Below are 23,280 nucleotides of genomic sequence, written 5' to 3' on the forward strand. Positions count from 1 at the left end.
CTGTTCTTGACTATTTCCAATAAGATAGACATGGGATTAAATCCAGACTCTTCCACTTGTTATCCTGAAAACCTTTTCTATCTTTTCTCAGGGTCGTGAGCTCTCTCTCAAGTGTGTTGTGAGGTTTAAGTCAGATAATGTGTGTAACTTTCTCAATGAATGGTAGCTAGTACTCTCACCATATTTATGGCTAGCTTCAGTTCCTTTAAGGTCTAAAATATTTAAAATACCACCTGGAAAAAGTGTGTAAGTATTAGGGAGTGGGGGCAGGTGTACTAACTCTTCGTAAGAACCACAAAATGTGCTTGGGCTAGATACTGGAATACAGAGAGGTAAAGAGGACTCTATAGGAATACTGAGGCAGAGGAGGGGTGTAAAGCCCACTGTAATGTTCCATCTTTGTCTCCAGATAATGACAGACAGACCACCCTGGTGAAATGGTTGATGAATGGAAAGCCAGCTCATGTTATTCAGGTACATACTGGTAGTAAACACAGAAGACTGGCAGCCTTGACATTGATGAAATTACTGATGAAACTGTGTTGGATGATTATAAAGTCAATCTGCTTGAAATCAAGATATCACAGTGGAACAATTTCCTTGGTCCTGTTGTGTCATTTATTACCATTGTTTGTCTTCCTTGTTGGTATTAACATCAATAATTTATCATAATGCACATTTTCCTTCCCAGCCCTCTTTCCTGTCTGACATGTAGAATCTCTTGCTATTAACTTGAGGGGCAGGTGGAAATATTAGTCCTTCTTACATCATTGTTCCTTCTGAACTAAGAGCTTTTTCAGGGGGACAGGCAAATTGGAAAAATCCATTCCACGTTGGATAAATACTGTTTCCCTTGCTCTGTACACATTTTTCCAGCTGACATTTAAGGTGCTATTCTTCTGGGGTTGGTGATGTAGGGAAGCAGGCAGGTCTGTTAAATCTAAAGCAGGTAGAAGCGACAATACTTGGGATGGCAGAAACAGCTAGTTGCCTCCCCAAATCTGTTCTCCCTTTTCTGCCTTAGTAACATAACCTCATTTTTTATGGGTTAACAGGGCACACAGCTGAAAAATTATATTTACTAGTGTGCCATGGCACTAAGTTATGGCCGATGAGAATTAGCAGGAGCGTAATGTGAAATCTGGGGGGAAGGCTGATTAAAGGAAACAGAATTAGCTGGAAGCCCCCTTGCATTCTACCCCATTACCCTTTTCCTTCTAGCCTACAGCATGGATGTGACGGCAAGCACTCCAGTAGCCATCCAGGACTGTGAGATGACATTAGGATGGAAGCTGCAGGTTACAATGGTAAACAAAGTGAAGGAACTTGGACCCCTGATGATCTTTATACCACCATAGCAAGCCCAGACTTCCTACCTTGGGAAGATATTAAATAGCTGAGTTATTTAAATCATTGGGTTTGTTTGCTTAGGTTTCCTGTTCTATGCAGCCGATTTTAATTCTAAGAGAAAAATTTGGGAGTGACTAGATGGGAGGGAGAATTGGAGATTGGGAGGGAGAGGGAAGAATCAAAGAGGACTCCCATGCTCTTGGCTTGGGTGACCGTGTGGGTGGCGATCCCATTCACTGAGAAAGGATACACAAGAGGAAATACAAGATTGTAAGAAGAGGAGTGTGCTTGGTCTTGGACATGTTAAGTCAGAAGGGGCTGTGGGACATTAAGGTATAGGGTTCTCACAGGCAGCTGGATATGGGTGTTAGGGGTTATGAAGAGATAGTAAGGAAGGAGATACAGACTTGGCCATAACTAGGATGTGTGAGATGTGTAAGGCTACTGGAGTGGATTAGATTTTTCAGGGAGACCTAGATGTGTTGAGAATTAACATAGAGAGCTTGAGCGAGCTTCCTGTGGGACAGCTGAGGGTGGGATACAGATACACAAACATGTAATTATGATTCCAGGCAGGATGTGGTACATGCACCACCGATCCATTTTATTACTCTTCCCCACAGGTAGTCATATTTTGATAAGGTGCCAAACAAACAGAAATCTTAAAGCAATTAGTTTCTGCTTCTAATGAACCAAATACTGCTGCCAAGCACAGGTTCTCATCAGCATGAGAGAACTGGTGTTGCCATAGTAAGTTGATATTATTTCAGCCACATCAAAGCCTTGTGATGTCTGAACCTATGTGTCCTAATCACAGGCAAATAAGTGATTTCCAGTAGGGTTGTACAATATTGATATAGACTAATGGATTCCCCTGAACACTTTGAAGGAATCATCAAGTAGTGGACAGAGCAGGGATGTAAGACTCGGTCAAGACTGTGTGAGTGTGTTAGCTCTAACAGTTTCGACCAGACTACCTTAACGTCTCAGCTCCACTTCCTCATAGGGAGAATGCAGGAATACTTCCCACCTCATGGTACTGCTGTGAGAAATATGAGATGACATATTTAAAGCATTGGGAAAGTAGCTGGCATATAGGAGACCCAAAATTCTTCATCTCACTTGGTTAACAGGAAACTGAAGCCCTGGGAAACTGGGGATCATCTTACAGAGGCCTCCTATGTGAAGGCTCCATTCTCATGGGGTTTTCTTGACCAGAAGCAAAAGAACTTCAATGAAAAATTTTTAAAGAATGAAATGGGGAAGAGCTGGTACATTGTAAAATCACATGGGTTGCCACTTATCTATATTGCAAACAGCTGCTCCTGGAGTTGAACAGTGCACAACCTCTACAACTGTAGACTGGCCCTGTTTGGGAGACACCTCTTACAATGTCTTCTCAATAATAATGGCTGTTTTCTTTGGAAATAAGAAGAGGTATGATCACCACTGTGGTTTGTCGTTTGTTGTCCTTTGTTGAGGTCCTACTTCCCAAGGCCTCTTTGAGTCTCACTTTCCCTACTCTCTGCCACACACTTAGTGTGCTTCCCTCTCTCATTTTTGCCTTCTCTCTTTGGCACATTCTGTTCCCTTTTTATGGAATTCTCTTTCCCTGGTTTGGCTTCCTGGTGAACCTCTACTCATCTTTAAAGACCCCGCTTAAATGTTACCTCCTTTGGTTGCCTTCCCCACGAGCTCCAGGTGGTATTAAGGATTCTCACTTCGGTGCTGCCATGATAGCTTGGACTTTGTCACTGACTTTGGGATAAAGCCCAAACTCCTCAGCCTGTCCTAGGAGGCCCAATACAATGATCACCTCTTCATCTGCATTTCTAGCTACTTCCCTCCCACGATATACCCAGAGTCAATAGGTTCTATTCATGTTGATTAGGAGCTTGGGCTTTTGCCAGGAGGAGAATGCCTTACTGTGAATTGGGGCTATTCCCAGAGGGAATTTCTTCTGATCCTGCCCATGGGTATATGGTACAAACACCCTTTCTTAGTCCTGCCATATGCTTCATGTTTTAAAGCCTCTTGTCACAGGTGGCTACTTAAGTTAAAATTAATTAAAATTAAATAAAATTAAAAATTAAGTTGCTCAGTTGCACTAGCCACATTTCAAGGGCTCGGTAGTCACATGTGGCTAGTGGCTCCTATACCGTATTGGACAGCATAGATAAAGGACACTCCCTTCATAGCAGAAAGTTCTTTGGGACAGTGCTGCTATAGACTTTGCAAATGTTTGGGAGAAAAAGTACCTTAGAATCTTGTTCCTCAAAATATTTTCCCAAGACTAGCAACAACTGTATTATTAATACCTGGTTGCTTGTTAAAAATGCAGCATCTCAGATGTATTAAGTCGGAGCTACTGAGTCAGAATCTGCACTGTAACACAATTCCAGGTGACCTGCATGTACATGGAAGGTTGAGAATCACTGTCTTAAAGATCACCGATTGCAGTCACCTCACTTTGGATGTTCTCAAGGTTTTCAACTGCACCTTGAAGCCTGGGAAGCCTAAAAAACTGGATATCTGGGTCTCAGCCCTGGAGTTTTGATGTAATTGTTCTGGAAAGTGGTCTTGGTACTGGGAGCTTTAAAAACTCCCCAGGTGACTCTAAGGTGCAGCCAGGATTGATAACCACTGCTTTAGAAACAAGGCAGGAAGTCTCAGAGAAGGAAAGTGATGGATATAGATATCTAGTTATGGGCTCACTTATTTTCTGACTCTGAGACCCGTGCTCACTGTGCTATACTATCTAGTCTCATTCTCGTCAGACGGAATTCTAGAGGAGCACTCTGGACGGATCAAGTCTTTTTGTTATTGTTGTTTTGATTTTTTTCTCTTTCTCCTTTTAAAACAATCATCCTGATATCCCCGAGTGAAGGTAACACAGACACTGCATTATAATTGCTTGTTAATATCAAACTGATGGCTGATGGATTCACCATCTGCAGAGGCTTTGCTTTTAAGGTCCAATGCCTGGCGTACAGGTCATGCAACACTCCTGATGGAGATCAATACTCTATCATGGAAGCAGCCGGCTGGCAAACACCACGGGGGCCTCACCTCCTGCCTTTAGGCACATCGGCTCTGCAAAGAACTCAGATCAGATCTGTGAGGGCTATATGTGAGGGAGCCGCTAATGAGCCCATCAGAGCCCTATACCAGCACTCCGACAGGTCCGCGTACAGGGACACAGCTGTGCAGCCATTGCCCTGCACAGTAAGAGGGCCTGCAGACCTGCCCGTCATGTCCAGTCGGCCACATCTACCACTGCGGTCAGCCTTGAACTAACCTACAAGAGGCAGCTGAGAGGCAAAAAGAAAAAAGAAAAAAAGAGGGAGAAGTCACAGACACTGCCCATTCCCTCTGCCTACTTTCCTCTCTCTCTCTCTGATTTTATCTCATTCCAGGTGAAGTAGAATGGAGGGCAGATTAGCAGGATATTGATAATGATATCAATTTAGAGAACTTTAAAAGTGCCAGAGCACTTTAGAGCATTTTAAAAGTGCCAGAGAGTCTGCTGAGTGCTTTTATTCATTTTCTCATTTAATTATCACAACAGTGCCCTAAGTTGGGGCTTGATTTTACAGATGAGAAAGTTCAGGATCAGAGAGGTTATGTGATTTGTTCAAAGTCATATCAGGAAGTGGCAGAGCTGGGATTTGAACCAAGATCTGTCACTCAGCAATGCCCATGCTCTTTAGAGCCATGCAGTTTGGTCTCCCAAAACATGTGTGTAAAGGCTCCCAGGGTTTCCATGTGGCAGAGAAAACTGCTGGGGGGCCAGCCTTGTAATGACTATGCGTATTTCACTGTAACAATTCCTATTTGATTTTTTTTAAATTGGGTATAATTTATAAACATACGTTGCATCAATCTTAAGGATACCACTTGATGATTTTTTTTTTTGTATAAATGTATACACCTGTATAACTAGAACTCAGTTCAGGGTATAGAACATTTCCATCATCCCAGAAGATTTTTCACCAACAGTAACTAACATTATAATTTCTATAAACATAGTTTGCCTGGTCTTGAGCTTCATATAAATCGAATCATACAATATGTACTCTTTGTGTCTGGTTCCTTTTGCTTGATTTATTTTTGAGAGTCACCCATGTTGCAGCATGCATCAGAAGTTTGTCCATTTTTACTGCCGTATAGTATTCTATTGTGTGGATACATCACAACTCGTTTTCCACTATTCTGTTGAGCATTTGGGTTGGTTCTGTATTAAACTGTAAATTCCCATAGAGCAGGATAGATTTTATCTGATATTGTGTTCAGTTCAACCCAAACCCTTCACTACTTCACTCCATGTTGTTGCTACTGTGGTGTCTCTCACAGGGTCTAAAAAATGTCTGTTGATGGATGGACTTGCTGAGTGAGAGTCTAGAGTCTATTTTTCAATAGTTTTATTTTTAACTTTTTTAAATTGAAGTATAATTAATTTACAATGTTGTGTTAGTTTCAGGTGTACAGCTCAGTGATTCACCCCCACTTTCTGTTTTGGTAACCACAAGTTTGTTTTCTATGTCTGTGAGTCTCTTTCTGTTTTGTAAATAAGTTCATTTGCATCTTAATAACATATCTGAAACTAAAGCTTAAGAGCTTCCTATAAGTAGTTCCTCAGAGAGATTGTCTTAGTCTGTCCGGGCTGCTATAACAGAATACCAGGGACTAAGTGGCTTATACCCAACAGAAGTTTATTCCTCACAGTTCTGGAGGCAGGGAAGTCCAAGATCACGGCGTTGGCAGATTGGGTGTCTGATGAGGACCCTCTTCCTGTTTCATGGACCGCTGTCTTCTCAGTGAGCCCTCACATGGCAAAAGGGGTAAGGGAGCTCTCTGGGGTCTCCTTTAAAGGGCACTAATCTCATCATGGGGATTCCATCCTCATAACTTAATCACATCTGAAAGGCTCCCACCTTCTAATACCATCACACTGGGGATTAGGTTTCAACATATGAATTTTGAAGGGGGCACAAGTATTCAGTCTATACTAGAGATCTTCCTATTTTCAAATTGATTCCTCCCAAGGCAAGCTAAGAGGTGGAACTAGACCACTGGCATTCAAGGCAACGATGTCTAAGGACCTTAAAGGAGTCCAGGGACAAGTTTTTCATGGAGCTTTGTGAACTAGGTTGAGCAAAAGGATTTTTTTGTTTCCTCATCTGGAAGGAGAAGATACTATAACCATCTCTGCTCCAAACCACAAATGTTTGTAGGATGGTGAATGTAAAGCAAAATTATTTGTAAATCACAGTGGACCTTTGCCAGTCATTTGTATGATAGACCCAGTCCTCAAACCTGCCATCACAGCAGCACTTCTCAAAGCACTTTCTTTGACTTGCTCAGTCAATGTGCCTGCTGTCACATCAGCTGGGAACTGCTGCCTAGTAGATGCAGCTCTCAAAGGATCCCAACACCCACTAACCAGCAGTTAAAGAATGTGAGGCAATTGAGCTGTGTATCTTCCATTCACCTCTCTGGATGCCAACTCCACCCCCTTCCACCATGAGTTATTCCCCAGGAGACCGACCTGAGCAGAATAAATCAATAGGTTTCTGTGTCTCCAGTGTCTAGAGGCTCTGGGGTGCACACTAGCAGGAGATGGGAGGGAGGTAGAAAAGTGGAGCTGGTGTGATTAATCCTCAGGATCCAGCCCTGCAGGCTCATCTTGACCAAAGCCCTCCACTCCTGTCTCCACCTAGCCCTCTTTGACTCCAGGTTTTAGTAAATATTCTACACCTGTGCCTCTTCCGACATTAGGGAGTTGTCTATAACTAACCCTAAGGTACTGCAATATTCCTTAGGGTTTCTTGATACCCTGCTCACATCTTTGTAAGCAGTATCTTTTTAAAACTAACTTCAAGTTATTCTATTTTGAGTGTGCCCTCTGTTGTCTGCTGGGACCCTGATTGATATATCAACATGTACAAATTTACAAAGCCCTGTGTTTCCCAAACATACTTGATGATAGCTCCCCTCCCTTTATTTTTCTTTGTTTATTACATAAGAGAACCCTGTTGAATTAGCAGGGAATTCTGGGGAATACGTTCTCTTTTTTTCTACTCAGATGTTTATCTTTCAACTTTGTGCACAAGCACAGACGTTTGTGGAATGCAGAAGGGAAATTCTTGATGGAGATAGCCATGCTGGCTTGACCTATCCAGTTCAGAACTAACATTTGAACTCATCTTAAGTTCAGAACTTTCAGGTAAGGGTTGTTTCAAGAGGTGGGGAAATCAAAGATAGTGTACTTTTCCCCTAGGGAAAGGAAGGAAAACATTTTTCTTACAATTTCCTGTTCTTGTATGGTTTCTTGATTCACTGTACATTGAATGTATACCAGCCTGAGTGCTGGGGTACAGAGATAAAAGTGCTCATTCATGTCTCTGAGGAATTTATTAGTTATCTTGTGAGAAAGATGCAAACAAATTAACTGCAATACAGTGAGACTAGCACTATAATGGGTGGGCATGTATGATTCTCCAGAGTCCAGAGGAAGTGGGGAGGAGGGGAATGAGTAGTATTTCTGGAGTGTCTATTGAGAAGCAAATACTGTGCTCCTTGCATTATGGATGTTCTTGTTTCATCTTCACACCCGTCCTGGAGAGACAATATAATTTTCCCCTGATTCTCAGAGAGGTACATCAGTCTTCCCTGAATCACACAGCTAGGATTAAGAACTCTTATTAAAGTTGCACTTGTCTGGTTCAAAAGCTTTGGCTCTTATGGTCCAGCCTTGCCAGAGGGTCTGGGACTAGAGCCACTCACATGGAGACTGTGTGCTGAAGGCTAAGGTGGGATTTGCCAGCTTGGGAGGGGTGACGGGCATTCCAGGCAGAGCGGGTTCCGACTGTGAGACGTCAAAGAAGCCAGGAAGTATGGAATCTTTGGAAAATGACTTTCAAGTCTTTCTCTCTGGCTGGAGACTAGAGTCCCTTGGCGAGGGATATGGGGGGAGGGGAAAGAAGTTGGAAAGAAGAGGTGAGAGGAAGGACAAACCATGTAGGCGGTGTCTGTTTGCAAAGGGCTTTGCATCTGCCATGGCATCCTTCTTGTGCTAAGAAGACTCCAGTCTTGGGATTTTGGTTTGTTTTGTGTTAGCAATTATCTTACTATACATCCCTCCTAACATTTAACAAACTGAAGGATATCATGAATGCCTGGAGGTCAATGAGGCAAGAATTCAGTGCAAGAGAAGGGAAAGCACCCAGATTTGGATTCACAGGATGTGGCCTTTCTCTTGGCCCACCGCTCACACGGGGTGAACTTTGGACTGCTATTTAACCCCGTGGAGCTTCCACTTCAACGTTTGTGAAGTGGAAACAAGCTTCAGTCCCACTAATAGAACCAGGGTTTCAAATTGCATCATAGAGAGGAATCTGCCTTGTAAACTATAAAGTATTGGGGCAACGATCGTTTCCCAGCTTTCGGCATAGCAGTAGCTGATGGTGTCAAAGGCAATGATTTTCTCAGTGGCTGGATATCTACCAGAAAAAGAATACAAATGGCATTTGTGTTTCATTGTTTGTTTTTTTTTTTTTTTGCAACTGTTTTGTAAAAGCTTTCTTGGGCCAGTATTAGACTGCCTTGTTCATCCTTTGAAAGAAGGCCAGCCCAGGAGGCGCCTTGGTCCTTGCGTGGCTGAGTCATTTGAGATGTAAGATGTAAACTTGCATGTGCCTCACCCTGTCATGTGAGGGACGTGTGAGAACGCTCACCCTGACACCCTGGCTCATGGATCGGGAGACTGAGGCTCAGAGATGAAGTATTGCACCCGAGTTCACATGGTGAGGACGTCCCGGAGCCAGATGTCAGCCCAGGTTTGCCAGGTTCGTATGCCTATTCTTTTCACTACTTCATGTTGCCTGCAGTAAAAGCTCCTTTGAGCGAATAGGTAGGGCTGTCAGTTAAGTTCCAGCCAGGGTTGAGGCAGAAGTATGCACGAGGGTGATGCGCGCTTTGTCGGAGACTTTGCTGTGGCTTTTACTAGCCCGCCACCAGAATAAAACCCACCCAGAGCCAGTTGATATCAGCCTGGGCCATAATGAGCCAACACCTTCCAGAGTGAGAAAGCCTCTCTTGTTGGCTTCAGTTGACATCAAGAGAACAAGTCAGGAATGAGGAACCAGGAAGCCACTGGGAGAAGACTTTGCCACCTGGACCATTTCCTGCAATATTATAGTCAAATAAGGCAAGCCCTGATAACGCTTACAGATTTGTGTGTGTGTGTGTGTGTGTGCGCGCGCGCGCGTGTGCATGTGTGTACAGTTTTAAAGGAAGCCTATTCAAGCACATCAGACTCAAGACTTAAGCAAAAGATGCCTTCGGTTTTGATGAGATCATCTTTGTGGACAGTGGCCACCTCTTCTGTTGGAGGCATCTGCAGGTAGCACACCTGTCCAGCAGGAATGCTCTGTCAAGATGCATTAGTGTCATCTGGGAGGATGTTGCCCGTGGCTCCCTTCCCAGATTAGAAAGAGGGAAGCTGAGCACCTCCAGGATATCTTGGGAATGACATTTAAAAATCCACAGCTGTCCCAGCTGAGCCTGGAGCCTGAGAGCATTTGGAGCACACATTATTTATGTCAGCAATCTCTTTCAGCGCCACATCTGGGGATAAAGAATCAAACCCCGACAAATTTAATTAAGGCTCATCACGTAGATGAAATTGAGATGCTAGACTAGGCAATTTGTAATGGTTAGAAAATGCCCTTCTAAGTCCCATCAATGCATTGGCTTCTTGGCATCTCCCAGAAAATGCTCTCACCAGATATGCCCCAGAGAGATGACACCTTTTAGAGGTTCAGGGACCATATAAAGGTTAGTGATGGATGTTTTCCTCAGGGGCGATTATGGCTCTTTAGTCTAATAGCTCCCCTATTCATACCATATTAAGGGCTTAATAAGAACTGAAAAGGTGCTGGTAGCTTTAAAAGCTGACACAGACTCAAGGGCTCTGTAGAAAACATAATATCCCTGGGAAAATAGATGGCATAAAACCATAAAAAAAACACAGCTCACCAATGCATTGATAAAAGCCAAACTGGCATTACAGCCTGCTGAGAAAGAAGGCTCACTCCTGGTAGGGACACTTGTATACTTTGGGGATAGGTTGGAAACCAGGAGAGAGAGAGAATGCCTTCTTGTTGGGACTTGTGGTAGAACCTATGTAGGGCATGCCAAACCCTTCCCTCATTAACTATTTGACTCTCCCTGCAGGCTCAAACATATTACCTGGGCAGTTGCGAAATGAGAACAGTTGTGGGACAAAGAACACATTGTTAAACTGCAGAGTTGCACAGTTATTGCCTGGAGCACCAGGTTAAAGGAAACTGAACTGGAGAATTGGCTGGCTCTGTCAGTATACACAGCTCAGTCTAAGGCCCTGATCCTGAGAAACTTGCTGGGTTCCTGCCCTTTGATTCAGAGAAAGCAGCTTTCCAGCTGGGGCAGACTCCCTCCCCCACAGAAAATAAAATAAAGTCAATAGCACATAAAAATTCTTTGTACTTTTTTCCATGCCTTTCATCTGCTGAGCTCAAAGGACCATGAGGGTATTAACTCTGACTACACCCCTTAGTGGTAGGTGGAGAGTTTGCTCGTCCCTCTGTTTTCTGGGTGGGGACCTGAGATATGGAGAGGTTAAACAGTTTGACCAGGGTCACACAATTGGTCATGGGTGGAGTTGGGAAGAGAAATCAGGTTTTCTAATTCCTAGTCTAGTGCCCCCTGCAGGCTATATTGAGAGATGCAGTTGGTAAAAAAAATAAAGGCAAAACCTGGAAATAGGATCACACATTAAGATCAGGGGGGGAAAAAAAAAAAAAGAAACCATTTTTGCCAATGTCCTCATTTCCCACATGAGGAGATGAGGCTTGGGAAGTTTATGTGATGTTCCAAGGTCAAACATTTGGTTAATTACAGAGCAGAGTTTAGAAGTTGGACTCTTAACCTCCAGTCTGAGGCGGCTTCCACTTCATTGTGCTGTAGTCTCTCTGTCTAGATCATCTTTGCAAACTTTAGAGTACCTAGCAATTTAATTGGTGTTCAAGAAATGTTTGATGGTGATTTGATAGTCTCATACTAGCTATCCCCTTCTCTATGCTGTTGTATTCATTTTTTAGCATTCAGTTCAAGACCTAGCCATCCAAGAAGCTCTACCTGATCACCTGAAAACAGCTCTACCCTCTACCATTTGAATCCCACATGTGCCCTGTGCCCTGGGATCAGACTTAATTTCCTACCCTAGTTGTCCCTGTGGCTCCCCTTGATCTCCAACCTCCACAGACTATGTTCCTGCAATTCTTTGTATCTAACTCTGCCATGTGAATCATTGGTCATGATTCATGTTGCACTTGTCTCTCTTCCCCACCAGACCTTTTCTGTGCACTGAATCATACAATCTTACAGCCATTTTGAGTTGCAGATTCATACTCCTTTTTAAGAAATGAAGAAAGAGAGACGTAGAATAATTTTACTGCTGGTGAGTCACTTAGAAGCCAAGTCTTTCACACTACAATTCTGTGCTCTTTCTACCTCACTGTGCTGCCTCTTTTGAGGGCGCCAACCATGTTTTTTACATCTCTCCCTCTCCATAGGGGCTAGTATAATATCACTAACGACATTCTGATTGCTCTGAAAGGAAATGGATCAAAACACATCACCTGATACTACTGATAATGAACCACAATTTTTGTTACGTCTATACCTCTTATGCCCACACACATGGGTGACTGTGTGTGTTCCATACATCTGCAAAGCTTCTCAGCTAGTCAAATATATCTTTCAATCCCTGCTTTCATGGCAAACCATGGGAAATGTGTAGGACAGTGATTATAATGGGGGACATGGGGGTGAAATTGTCTTAGTTGGGAAGATTTTTCCAACCATTCCTTCTCCCACAAATTATAATATGGCCTCCAAAGTCTTCTTTAGTTGAGAATCACTGGGAAGAGGTGTATTAGTTCAAGTAACACTAACTGCTGTAACAAATAGGCTCCATGCACGTAAAGGCTCACACTTATTAGAGGTTTATTTAGTCTTCAACATAACAATTCTGGAAATGGGTAAACATGTTATCAGCATGGCTCTACCCCATGTAGTTACTGAGGGACATTCTTAACACTTGCTTCCACGGTTGCCATGATAATCCCCATCCCAGCCAGCCACAAGGAGAAAAGAGCTTGGAAAAGCATGTGTTGGAGATTGTTATAGACTAGACCTGGAAGTCATGTTTCATTGGATTGAAAGTCACATGGCCACACCTTAACTGCAAGTGAGTCTGCGAAATGCAATTCAGCTGTGTGCCCAGGAACAGAGGAATAAATTTACTCTGAGCTCAGATCACTGATACCATCTTGTTATAATGCCTGTGTTATGGGCACCTTTTTAATTCACTTGTTCATTCATTTACTCATAAACTAAACAGCTATTAACTGAGAGTCAATTGTATATTTGGTATGAGAGTCACTAGACAGAGGCAAAAGCAGATACAAGACCTGCTTTTGGGGAGTTTACAGACTAATACAGAAAATAGGCGTAATTCAAACCGTAATGAAATCAATGTACACGTACACTTCTGATAAGGGCTAATTTTGAAAGAAAGGCATATGGTGCTTAGGAGAGCTTATGACAGAGGCTCAGGGTTTAGCCTGTGTGGTCAGGGCTGACTTCCCTGAGACATGCTTTCTGAACTGAGAATAGGAGTTAACCAATCAGTTGAAGGGTAAAAGTCAGGAAAGTAGCTTTCATTGCCAGTCCATAAAACTGTGTGTAATATATAAGGCAACTTCTATCCTGGGTAGGTGGAGAGAGATGTTGCAAACATGTGGTTTAATTCAGTCATGCAGCTAGCAAGTCTTGAATGAAACCAGTTGTCTATCTTTAGTCAGCTGGCGGCTTTGGCGGTGACCAGTGGTGAAGCCCTCCAGGTATGGACAATCGGCTTGAGTCCAGAGTGGGTGAACAACCTCCCTGACACTCTGCCTGAGCATATGCTGTGAAAGACCCCTTTGGGCTTAGTTTCTGCTCAATCTCCAGGGATAACACTTGGCTGGGGGTGGTCAGGTGGTCAGGGTGTGCTAAGAGTTAATTAAATATACATCACTGCCTGGCTTCCGGCTGTTCTGCCCCCTGAATTAATAACAGGAGTCTTTAGTTTGCTCTTCTTATACACATAAGAAGAAAATCATTATTTCCATGATTATGGCACTTTGGTTGTGTCAATATTCACTGAACTGTACTATGCTGTGTTGTAGCATGTCAGGACCATATCCTACAATAACAGGGTCAGGAAGTCTGGCGCAATACGAGGGAAACATAAGCCTGAGAAAAAGAGAGAGAAGAACAAAGTCATTTATTTGTAAGATAATGAGCAGGTTGGACATTTTTCTCTTTGGAAGCTCCTGGTTTCCCAGGGCTAACACCCCACAGATAGCACAGACCCAGGTACTGTTTGAAATGAGATGCCATCCCATCATGACTGTAACTTGATATATGTACTGTAAAGGTGTGTCCTGCCAAGATATTAATGAGGTATAGCACCATTTCTCTCCCTATCCCTTAAATGGAAATGTGGTGTCCAATGAGATTCCTGGGGGGTTGAAATTTAGGCTAGAGAAGCTATTTTCTGATACAAGTTCTGTGGTGGGAATGACAAAGCTTACTTAAAAAGTGTACTTGTCAGGCTACCTTTTCTACAGTCAGATTAAGTTTAAACCAGTGAAATATTAATAACTAATTTCACTCCTCTGGATCTCAATCTCTCCATCCAGGAACTAGGATGCTTGTAGGTGAGCCTTTAGAAGTCTGTAGACCCAAAGCTGATGAAGAGGGACTTTCTAGCTGTTAAGTGTGGGGTAGATGTATTAGAAGGTGCTGGTCAGGCGGGCTGAAGGACAGATGTACTTTTGACTTCTGCAGCCCCAGATTTTAGCTGTCCCCCCTCCTTGGTGGGGTCACTAGGCATTTCCTCCTCAGAAGCTTCTTCCTAAATGAGTCCTGAAATCAGAGTGCCCCGATCCCATTTCACTCATATGAAATTTGTTTAAACTTACTCTAAACAAAGCAATAATATCTGTGAAAAGACAGGTTTGACAGGCTAGAAATTTAGCAGGAACACATGTTTAAATGTAATTATTTGCATTGAAAGTATTCATCCGTACACTGTGGACAACTGCCTCCCATGGCCTGTGGCCACGCTTGGGGAAACACACGGTGTTAACGGCATTGGCAATAAAGTTTCTTCAACAAAGTGGAAGTGATTTCTTTTCATAGCGGTAAATATACTCCAGTGAAACGTTTGACAATGGAAGTATTTCCATGCTCTCAATTCACTTCTTTCTTCTCTCCTCCTTCCCTTTTTTATTTCCTCCCTCCCTCCCTCCATTCCCTTCCCTCTCTCCCTCCCTCCTTTCCCTTCCCTCTCTCCCTCCCTCCCTTCCCTCCCTCCCTTCCTTCCCTCCTTTCTTCCTTCCTTCCTCTCTCTCTCTCTTTTTTTTTTTCCTGGCCTTTCTTCCTTTCTTCACAGATTTCCTAATAGCTGCCAAGGACTCTGATAGGGGCAGGAACTCCTTCCAAGTGCCAGCATACTACTGCATTTATTACAACCATAGATTTTAAGATTATTTTCCTGTCTGCATCTTGAGGGCAGGGACAGTGAGAAGCATGGTATCCTCAGCGGCTGCCGCAGTGCCTGCCACAGGGCAGGACTTCAGTAAGGCTGGGCTGCACGCGTGGACACTGTCCTGGGCGTTGCGGCACCCTGGATTTAATTGGGGAAATGGACACTAAACCAGACCTGGTAAATTCTGGTATCAGGGCACGCACATGTGAGACAAATGGGACAGGGGTCAACTTTGCCTGGGTGAGGAGTGGTCAATGGTGGCTTCATGAGGGAGACTTGAGCTCTATCTTGAAGAAGGAATAGACAAAAGAGAAGGGCATTCAGGGCAGTGGAATAGCAGGGAGACCTCAACAGGAAGGATGAATTCAAGGGCTATGAAAACCTTGGTATCATAGGTGACCTTGGGGCTGAATAGAAAATAACAACAGCAGCAAATACCTTAGCTATAGCTAGCACGACTGTGTAGCAGTTACTATTCCAAACACTGTATGTATTACCTTCCTTAATTCTCTCGACCACCTTGGATCCCTGTTTTATGAAGGAAGAATGGAGTCAACACCTGGTTGCTCAGGTACAGCATCGAAGTCCGTGACTGAAGACAGGTACCCTAGTTTCAGAGTCTATGTAAGGATGACATTATATTGGCTGAGACAGTAAAAGGCTGGAGAGGTTAAAAAGGTGGTGTGTGCTAGGAATTAAACATGGCACGGTGCAACCTCAGGTACTGGGGTAGAGGGTAGTGGTCGTAGTAGAATTTTGTCACGAGAAAGACCTCTTACGTGTGTTTGTGTAGGAAGTCACTGACCTTGCCCAATGCCCAGAACAGCTTGGCGTGGGAAAGTGGCTTTTTTGGGAGATGTGGAGGTAGGTGTCAATCAACAAACAGTCAAATGTACCTCCTATGTGTGTCAGGCAATGAGTTAAGGATGCAGAAAATAATTTATTGCTCTCCTGTCCTTGAGGCTGGTAGGACCTCCCCTTATAAGGGAAACAGATAAGCCAACAATGATTCCCTAACATGATATGTTATTGTCAATCTGTGTACAAATGGTGGGTAGGTGGGCAAGGAGAGAGCTCTCTGGGACGTGTTTGTGTGTGTGCACGTGTCTAGGTTTCTCTTACGCAAGGCTTCACAGAGGAGACACCATGGAAACCTGATCTTGAAGGACGGATGAGAATTTGATGGAGGAGGGATGGAGGATTTCCAGGCAAAGAGAACATTGTGAGAGAAAGCAGAGCTATGCAGGGGCAGGGAGTATTTGGGAACAAGAAGCTTAGCATGGCTGTGTATACAGCATGATGGCTGGTGGAGAGTAGGTGCTTCCTGTTTTTAAATGAATCAGTGAAAAGATAAATGAATGGCATCAGTGGTAGGGGAGGTAAAAGTTCGTGAAGGGTCCTAGTATGCATGTCCAGGGAGGATGGTTTTTATCTTGTGGGCAATGGGGAGCCCACTGTACTTTTTGAACAAGGATAAAATATAATCAGATTTATGGATCAGAAAACACTAGAAACATGTTCTTGCAACTGTATGGAGGGTGCATTAGAAGTGATTACTTTTGCAATGGTCCAGGCAAGAGAGGCAGTGAGGATTAAGAGTGGGGTGGGGAAGATGTGAGAGACACCTGTAGGGAAGAAGTCAAAGGAGAGGCATAAATACAGAGGATAAAGGAAATCACAAGTAGTGTTTGACCTCATTAGGCAGTGGTTTGTAAAGTATGACCCAGAGCATTTAACATTTGACCCTGTGTCTTACATACGTACCCACGGGAAGCAAAAATTTAGAACCTTTCCATGTGTCACCACTTATCTGTTAAACAGGAAACCTTAACTGTATACTGAATTTTAGAAAAGGAGCAAAGTCAGGATTTAGAAAATACCAAGAGGTCGTGTGTGTTTAAAGTTAAAATACTTAGGAAATACATTTTGGCAGAAGTAGACGGACGAAGAGTCTAGGGAAATAAAACTCTTTTTACCAGAACTTACTCAGGGCTGGAGTTTATTCATAGGAAGTGAAATTCATATGAAGAGAAACAGGGACCTCTCACTCATAGGTCTTACTCTATCCAACTTGCCTGGCTTTTGGCAGTGGGTGGGAAAGGGCTAATACTGGGGGCGGGGGTGTGTATGGGATCAGAGGTATCACCATCTATCAACCATGGTCCATTGATCTTATATTTTTACTATATCCAGGATTTCTTCTTTTCAAATTGGCAGCTACAAGTAGCAGAAGGAAATTGAAGTCTCTGTGATTTTTGCCTCACTGGTTTAAGCTTTGACTTTATGCCTTTAATTTTCTATTTAGTGAATAATTGTTGCCTTACATTCTGTTTCACGAAATGTCCTGGAATTGAAATTAGATTCTACCCTTGGCTGTGCATCTCTGATTCTTGACAGTGCCCATGATATCATGCTTTGAGCTGAGCCCTTTCCAGAGCAGGTCAAACTTCCAGGCATGGAGTTTTTCACATTTTCCCCCCTTTGCTGCTGCAATGCTTTTTTGGAAGAGTCTCAAATTGCTCACCGCCTCTTCCGTCATTGTTCTTTTAACACCTGGTCTAAGTCAACCGCAAGGAAGGCCATATTGCAGGGGAAATAATCTGAGCTCTGGGTTAGCAACCTTGTTCTGTCAGTTGGGAGCAAGATGATGTTGAGAAATTATTTACCCATCATGGCCCCAGTAAAATGGGACTAAAAATCAACTTCCTTGAAAGATAGTTATGATGATTCGAAACATAGAAAGGGTTTAACGTGGTGCCTAGTACATAGTGAACACTCAGTAAATGTTGGCTATTTTCAATTTTAGAATTACAAGGGCTTCAGACAAGAGAGAGAGCCCTGGGGGGTAGGGGTGGGTGGGGTGGGTGTTTTCACTACAGAGGAAGAGAAACTTAACTTACGTCTCGAAGGATGAGAAGACTTGACCTGGCAGAGCTGACTCCTCGGCTGGGACTGACACCTTCAAGCCTCGTCCTGGACTGAGGGCTCAAGGCACTGTGTGCTCAGAGGCACGAGGTGTAGGTCTGTCCTCTCCTGGGAAGTGATTTCCACTGTCACTGCTGTGATGCTTAGCATGCCGGGTGCTCCGGGTGAGGCTTGGGAGGGCTAGGCTGCAGTTCTGTCCCATCTCCACCACTTCTTTCTTTTCCCAGCACATATCTTCTCCCAGTAGGTTTCCCTTGTCTTCTCTCAGTGGGTTCAAACACTAAACCCTTGGACCTTAAAATATGGGTATGAGTTATTTAGTTTGTTTTTGCTATAACTTCAAGTTGCTGAATTAGAGTTGCCTAAATGATTCTCTTTCTTTGCTTCCTCTTTTTCTCCCTCCCTCACTTCCTCTTTTCCTTCTTCTGTCTCATCCTTCTTGGGATAGTGAACTTTAGAATACAATGAGCCACACTGGCTTTGAATTCCAACTCTGCCCCTTAAGCAAGTTTAAATTCCAACTCTGCCACAGAAGCATGTGTCATGTTTTCAATCATCAGTTTCCTCCTCTGGAAAATAAGACAAATAATTATACTTGCATCATAGAAATCTCAGGAAAATTAAATGCACTAATGTATGTCAGGGCTTCCATCAGCATTTCTGGCCTTAAAGAAAAGCTCAGTAAGTGTCTCCTTTAGTTATTACTCAAAAGGCATTTGTTTGTTGAAAAACATATGCATGTCTTTATGTGTATGTGTGTGTGTATACACACATACAAATGATATAAATATATACAAATGTAACTAGGAAGGTATAGGAGAAGAGTTGTAGGTGCTGAGACCATTGAAATCCTCAAGCAACAAGCTCTGGTGAAGAGAACCTCATGTGTTTGTTAACTCTGTACCTTCCCTGTGGAATGCCATACTGATACTGCTTCTTTTAAAAATACTACTGATGGGGGCTTCCCTGGTGGCACAGTGGTTGAGAATCTGCCTGCCAATGCAGGGGACACGGGTTCGAGCCCTGGTCTGGGAAGATCCCACATGCCGCGGACCAACTGGGCCCGTGAGCCACCACTACTGAGCCTGCGTGTCTGGAGCCTGTGCTCCGCAACAAGAGAGGCCGCGATAGTGAGAGGCCCGCGCACCGTGATGAAGAGTGGCCCCCACTTGCCACAACTAGAGAAAGCCCTCGCACGAAACGAAGACCCAACACAGCCATAAATAAATAAATAAATAAATAAAATTAGAAAAAAATAAATACTACTGATGCTCTGTGGCCACAAGCACCCTGAAGCATTGCCTGAATCTCCCCATCTGCTCCTCTTTCCCCCCGCAGAGCTCCTCACAGCGTCTGCAGCAAGAGAGACCTAACACAGACTTCCCCAACTGCATGTACTTAGACAGAAATAAGTAGGTGTCAAATTCTACAAGGCTTTGTTCGGTCACCTCGGTTAGAAGGCCGAGATCAGAGCATTGTCTTCAAATTCTCCAGCATTCGCTAGTAGAACTCAATCAAAGCTACCCCAGCCTGCACAATGCCTATGGTGGTCCAGTCGGAAGTACAACCAGTGAAACCTTTTAGCCACATGAACGGTGAGGTCAAACCAAAATCACACTAATATGCATAAAATGGATAACTAATAAGAACCTGGTATATAAAAAAAAAAATTAAATAAAATTCAAAAATTCAAAAACAAAACCAAAAAAATCACCATTGGAGAATGACCCACATTTTGTATGAATTAATTTAATAATAAGAAATAAGATACATTCCATAAATAGGAATGGCCTTGTCTGTCTTATTCACTGCTGTATCCTTTCTGGACAGCGCAGCCTTTGACACTCAAGGCTGTCAATAAGTACTAGTGAATCAATGAATTAATCAATGGGTGGCTGTAGGAAAAGGAACTGACTTAACAAGAACTGCTAAACTTTACTGAATGTTTATTTGTGTGCCAGAAACTTTAATGTACATTAATTTATTTAATCCAAACAACAAGACATTATGGTAGGCTCTATTTTTATTTCCATTTTTGAAATGAGGAAACTAAAGCTTAGAAAAGTTAAATCCCAAGGCCAAGACCATACAACCAGGTCTAATACTTTTCATGATCATAACACATGGTCTTAAATGCCTTTTTTTGGCTTTCACCAAATAGTAATAGAAAAAACATTCAACTTTGACATTTTAATTTAGCATAAAACTCATTAAATAATCCAGTGTTTCCACAATCAGGTAGAACATGGTTTCATATTCCATAGGGCTCTACCTCAGTTTATCCATTTGTAAGGCAGAAATGATGACGCCTGCCTCTTCTCTGGGAGATTATGAGATTTAATGAGGGCAATGGTTATTAAAATGCTTTGAAGTCAGAAAGTGCTTATTAATATCAGGGCTTATGATTATGTTTCCCAATAAGATATCCTTGTCTTTAAAGCCAGTTGCCTGGGATGAGCCCCAAGGTTCCCCAGAGGGAATGGTAAAGGGAACATTCACATTGGATGCCTAATTCAGCCCATATGGTTTTGCAGTGATTCCATAAGTGAGGAGGAGAGGAAATAATCCCATCTCTTTAACTTTCAAGTGTGGGAACATTAGAGTTTGCTCCTTAATGATCATAACATTCAGGAATGTTGGCACCTTTTCTTCCTGACTTCACGTTATGAAACCCAGGGAGTGTTGAGTAACAGGATGTACGTTCATGCCATTTTCAGTTTCTTTGGGGGTTCGTTTTGGGAAACCTTCCTTCAAGCAAGAGCTTCAGTGGTTAGACACAGAACAGCCCTTTAACCTCAGGGCTGTTGCCTCCAACGTGGTGTAAAGGTCCTGATGTGTGGAGTAAGAGTTGGATCCTGTTCCTCATCAGTTAGGAGCCATTGTTTGCAAATATGTTCCCCGATGGAAAAGGATCAGATCCCGGACGGTAGGGAATATTATGTTCATATTGCAAAATCTTGGTACGATCTGGTCTTGGGGCTGATGGGAATTTGATAAAGAATTCTTCTTGGCTGGAAGTGTCATCACTGGGCTCAGCGTATTACCATATCCCATCCTACCCCACCCCACCCCCATTCAGGCTGCAAGGCAAGATTTAGAGAAATCCCTTTGGCTCTGTTGGAGTTGCCGCAAGGATGTGAGAAGACCACAGGACTCTGGTCAGAAAACTGATTTTGCCTCCCTAATATGTTACTTTGGGCAGGTTGTTTTCATTCTGCAGCTTAAGTTTTCTCATCAGAAAGTGGGGACCGTAATACTTGATTCTCTTTATCACCCAGGGTTTTGTGATTATTAAATCAATCTATCTATACCTCTAGCTATTACTCTATCTATTGATCTACAGTAGATAGACAGATAGATTGATAAAAATACAGGAACATATGGAAATGGGAGGCGGTCTAGCATGGTAACCACGACAGAGATTCTAATTCTGCGTGGCCCTGGGAAAGTTACTTAAGTTTTGTCTCAGTTGCTTCCTCTGGAAAAGAGAGATAAAAAATGACAATACCCAAAAAGTGACAATATCCACCTCAGAGTGTTATGAAAATTAAATGAGATGATTTATGTTGAAGCACTTAGCCCCAAACCTGGCACATGGCAAGCTCTTAACAAATATTAGCTATGGTCAACAGCCTCAGTGTTAAGAGGATGATTAGAAAATTATAAAAGGTTATACACATGCAGAAAATATGACTATCTTTTAAATTTGCTCTTTATCTTGGCAAAAAGCAAGCCTGAGGCTTACAGATTGTCCTTCGGAAAAATGAATTATTCACCAGGTTATTGGCCTCAGCACGTTTCTTCCTCAGCAGGAACAAGAGAAGTGCAAAATCTGCTGGCTGCAGCTGTGGCCCACTTACAGGGGTGCACTTGAGGAAATTCAGCACAGTGAGAAACTGGCTGTGACTGTTTCTTGTGAGGTCAATGTCTTTTGCAGAATAGGATCAATGTTGAAAAGATGCCTGGAAAGTGAACCTCTGCAAATTGAAAGCTATCTTCTTATTAAGTTTCCATATAAATGTACAAATACCGTCATCCAGAAATTGGGACATACGATCACACTGGGAAAGTTAGCAGATATTTCCAGTCACTTCTTCAATAGAAGAATTATAAGTATGTGCTCATAAGATGACCCATAATTGCAAAAGAGCTAGGTTTTCCTTTCAAGGTGGTATCTTGAAACCTGAGAGAGATAATTCACACTGAAAGAACAGCAGAGTCACCTGTGGATCTTTAAAAAAAAAATGTAAGTGTCCAGACTTACCCCTCATGCTTCTGATTCATAGGTCTGGGTGAAGCTCAAGATTTTTATTTTCTGGTTTGTTTTAGCTCCACGTAGAATTTTTATGTGCAACGAGTGAGAACCACTGGAAGGAAGATTGTAGCATCCTGACTAGAGCCCAATCTCTATTTTAATAATTCAACTCTTATTCCTCTGCCTTGATTTATACCCACAGTTGGTTGTTCAGATCCTGTTTTCTAGCTCTTATTTTAGGACAGACTTTTTCTTCCTGTATAAACCTATCTGAGCTAATGAGAAGGAGATGTGGTGGGCGGAAAGGAACAGGTGACAGGTACATAGAGATGGAAAACACAGAGAACCTTAGTTAGAATGCACAAAAGAGTTTAAAGACAGTGAAACAAGACTGTATTTTTGGAACAAAGAAGAGGTGAGGATTTCTGAAGACAGAGATTTTAGACAATGACTATATAGCCACTGAGTTATAAAGGCTTGACTTTTGAAAGATCTCCTTTTACTCATTCAAGATCGGTAAAATCTAATCCACTGAAAACACATAGATGCATATACTCAAAGTAGTTTCCATAAAGAGTAGAGAAGGATCTGTATCCAGTAAATGTGACTTCCCTGGAGAACCAAGTGAGCTGCCTGTTTACAGGTGTGGTAGACAGTATCAAAGATGGCTGCCATCAGCGCTGCTCCTCACTTCAAGAGGTGGAGCCTTAAATCTAGGCTGACGTTAGTGATTGCTTAACAAATGGAATGTGGCGGAAATGATATTCTGGGACTTTCAAGCCCAGGTCAGAAAAAGCCTTAAAGCTTCTGCCTGAATCTCTTAGAACAGTCACTCCTGGGATGCCTCAGAACCCAGCTGCCGTGTTGGGAGAAACCCAAGTGACATGGAGATGACAAGTGTAAGTAAGTGCCCTGGTTGACAGTCCCAGCTGACCTCTCAGCCGACAGTCAGCATTAACCACCAGCTAGACGAGTGAGCCATCTTGGATGCTCCTTTCTAACCTGGCCCTTGGATGACTGCAGCCACCCTAACATCCTAGCCAATACAAGGTAAACCAGAAGAGACATCCAATCAACTACCTGAAGATGAGAGATAATCAACTAAGTT

This window comes from Balaenoptera acutorostrata, chromosome 17, assembly GCF_949987535.1.
Source record: "Balaenoptera acutorostrata chromosome 17, mBalAcu1.1, whole genome shotgun sequence".
In the NCBI taxonomy this organism is placed as follows: Eukaryota; Metazoa; Chordata; class Mammalia; order Artiodactyla; family Balaenopteridae; genus Balaenoptera; species Balaenoptera acutorostrata.